Raw genomic sequence first — 3,421 nt, 5'->3', positions numbered from 1 at the left:
TTCCTTTATATTACTATTTAAGATAATTAGTAGTATTTCAAAAGGATTTAATACGTTGGAAGAGTCTTCGTCCTAGAACCTATCAAAATAGGGGAGCCTCTTAGTTTTGCTCTCAGAAAGAATGATAATAATGAAAATGATTAGAATCACTGAAAAAAAAAAAAAAGCTAATTAACCCCTCAACCCTGGCTGCACTTGGAACAACTTAAAACAAAATATCAATTCCTGGGCTCCACTACCCAAGAAATTCTCATTTAACTGCCCAGGAATAGGGCCTAGGCATGGGTATGTGGTTGCAATTCTCCAGGGTTTCACTGGCCACGTAAAGATCAGACCTGAGCACCTCATATATACCTCTATCACAGCATTTGCTACTTTATACTATGATTACTTATGTCCACATCTCCCTCTCCTTAGAGATGGTAAGCGTACGGAGAGCCAGCAGTTGTATCTTATTCATCCTTCAGTCCTGTAGTAGACAGAGGTTTGTTAAACTCCAAGTGCCTGCCATTAACACGGTTACTTCTGGGGGCCCAACTGCTGTGGAGGGAAGGCAAGAAGGAACTCTAGGAAGGCTCTTAAGCGAAGGTGGCCAGTCTCTGAACCACGTAACCCAACAACGTGAACATGGGTGATTAGCCTGGGAAGAAGCACCTGACCAAGGGCTGCTGAGCTGCAGGGTATCCAGTAACCCGTATGTCCTGACTCCAAAGCTCAGTCCATCTCAAGCACCTAGTTAGTGCCCGGCAGGGCCAATTAGATCCTTTCACTAAAGGAGTTTAGAAGTGAGATCAACAGAGAGCTGAGCAGTTGGTAGCAGGAGCGGAAGCCCAGAGACACCCAGAGAAAAACAGAGAGAGAGGAGCTGAATCACCCTGGCGGCTAAGCCTGTTAGAAGGGACGGCAGATGCCTACGGCTCAGGGGGCAGCAAGATAACCCAGTCACACAGCCGGATCCTGAATGACCTTCCAGCTCCTGAACTTCAATCCAGTTTTCGTGAGGCCGGGTGGCCTTTCCGGAAGGCTTTTCGGAGACACGTGGCTGAGTGGCGGAGATTCCGGTCAGCCTTCCTTCCACAGGGAACTCCCATTACATAGAGTAAACTCAGTGGTATTTGTGCTTTGCAACCCCCCCAAAAGCCCAGTCAAGCACAATTCCCAGGGTCTAGCACTCTGCCTGGCACATAAGGAGCACTAAATCATTGCAAGTGCTTGGAAGGCATGGCCATCCTCGGCGAAAAGCCTTCTGGAAATGAAGAAATCATTCACGGTAAGCACACTGACAACGGTCACCTTCGAATTGCAAAAACAATGTTCAACCAGGATAAAAATATTAAAGCTCATGCCATTTCCAAGTCCATCTACATTTCTACGGTAATCTACCAACGAAGGAAATGTCACATTCCGCAGAACTACAGTAGGCATCCTCATTTCAGCTAAGGTATGTTTGGATGACTTGATTTTCACTCCGCTTAATCTTAAATCACAGTAACCTTAGTAAGAACAATTTCTCTCCCACACTAGCTTCACTGACAAACCTCCAAAGTAGCTGATCTTTGACTTTTAGGTTTAATAATATAGGATCTTCCCCCAACATTGCCACACACATTCCCCCCTGTCTATCGTCTGTATCAGCTACTCGAGGAACACATACTCCCCAACAACCGGATGAGTCATAAAATAAGAGGTACATGGATGTAAACTGAGCCTGTTTACGCTCTCCCTGGCCCCAACTAATAAAATAAAAGAGGTCCCACTGAATCCAGGTCCAGTGGCTTCCGGAAAACAGGTTTCTGCTTAGCAAAGACATACCTTACTCAGTACCTTATTTTAAAGGTAGAGCTAATTTCATGCCCTGGGTTAATGAAACGGATTTATGGGGAGAGTCATGTGCAGGGGTGTGTAAGGACTTGCCCTCCTCATGTCCTCTACAAAAGAAGGCTCTGGCGTTTCTGGTGGTAAGCAAACCAACAAAAGGAATTCCTAAAAGGTCTCACAAAGATCAGGAATAGGCGCTGGGCCCCTGCTCACTGGAAACGCAGCACCCAAGGGAGTGCTTGCTTAGGTTTCCCATCTGCATTTTCGAAAATCTGGATGAAAGCAGGTTTTAGTCCAACCTCCCCCGACCTGTTCCTGATAAAGTGATCTTACGCCTCTGGAATTGGGATTCTGAATGTATGTGCCTACCCCACGTCTGGTATTATATTACAACAGCATGAAAATGGAGCCTAGGACTGAGGAGCGGGCCAGCCTCAGAAGCCTTCTTCATTGCCTGCCATGTAATACATGATATGCAAAGCCTCTGACTTCAGCCAGCAGATATTTGGAGACCGTGTTGGCCTTAGCATGGGGACTAAACTAATGTGTGTTTAGGTCAGAAAGCGAATCAGAAAAGCCACTGGAGGGCACGTCACGGACTGAGAGCCCTATAAATTCTTCCCCACTCTCAGCGTGCCCTGGCGAACACTCGGCTTCCCTCCCTGGGCCGCTGCACATCTCTCCTTCGTAGTGCTAGGAGAACTCCGGCCAGCAGCTGTTCTCCTCGCCACTGCCTTCTGCCCTGCAGAAAAGCCAGAGGGCTAGACACCCGAGGAGGAAGGAGAGGCTTCGACAGGCGCGAGGAAAGCCCAGGGTAGCCCTCTACCCGACAGAGCCCCGGCTCAGAGAGCGAGGCGCGAGGGCGAAACCGGGCGCGGGCGCCGCGGTCAAGTTCGGATTGCTCCCTTCGGTTCGTCTGCGCAGAGCTCCGCACGTTCCTCCGGATCTACCCGGCGAGGAGGAGGCGCGAGCCCGGCAGCGTCTCCACGCGCTGAGCGCTCTCTCCCTGCACCCCGGGGAGGGGCGCCTCGCGTCACCCACTCGCACCCCGAGCCCCCGCCTCGGGAGCTCGGGCGCCTCCTCACTGTTCTCCGTTCCCTCCCCGCCACCGCTGACTCTAGACCCCTCCCCTCACGGGGCCCCGCGCCTCCCCTCCCCCACCCCGGTCCCCCGGACCGGGCTCTCAAGGACCAGCCTGCGCTCCTGGCGCCCTCATGTCTTCACGGGACTCTCGGCGCCGGTTGACGTGGTGTCTCGTTCGGATTTCCAGGCCAGACCTCAGCTCCGGCGGCAGCATCAGCCCGGCGCGTCTCGTGCTCCCAGGCGCTGCGTCCAGAGAAGGCGCAGAGCGCGTCCGCCGCCGCTGAACCGGCCGCCGCGCCCCGCGCCCGCGCAGCCCGGGCTAAAAGCGCGGCGCGCGCAGCCCTGTCACCCCGCACCCAAGGCAGCAGCAGCTGCTCGGACCTCGGCTTCTGGGGTTGCGGGGAGCCGGCGGGGGAGCTGTCTGCCTCCCTCGCCCTTCTCGCGGCGGCGGCGGCAGCGGCGGCGGCGGCGGCGGCGGGAGCCTTGGCCGCCGCCTCCTGCGCGCCCTTGCTGCCCCGAG

Source organism: Kogia breviceps, chromosome 4 (genome assembly GCF_026419965.1).
Source record: "Kogia breviceps isolate mKogBre1 chromosome 4, mKogBre1 haplotype 1, whole genome shotgun sequence".
Classification (NCBI taxonomy): domain Eukaryota; kingdom Metazoa; phylum Chordata; class Mammalia; order Artiodactyla; family Physeteridae; genus Kogia; species Kogia breviceps.
Note: the sequence above shows the minus strand (reverse complement) of the source record.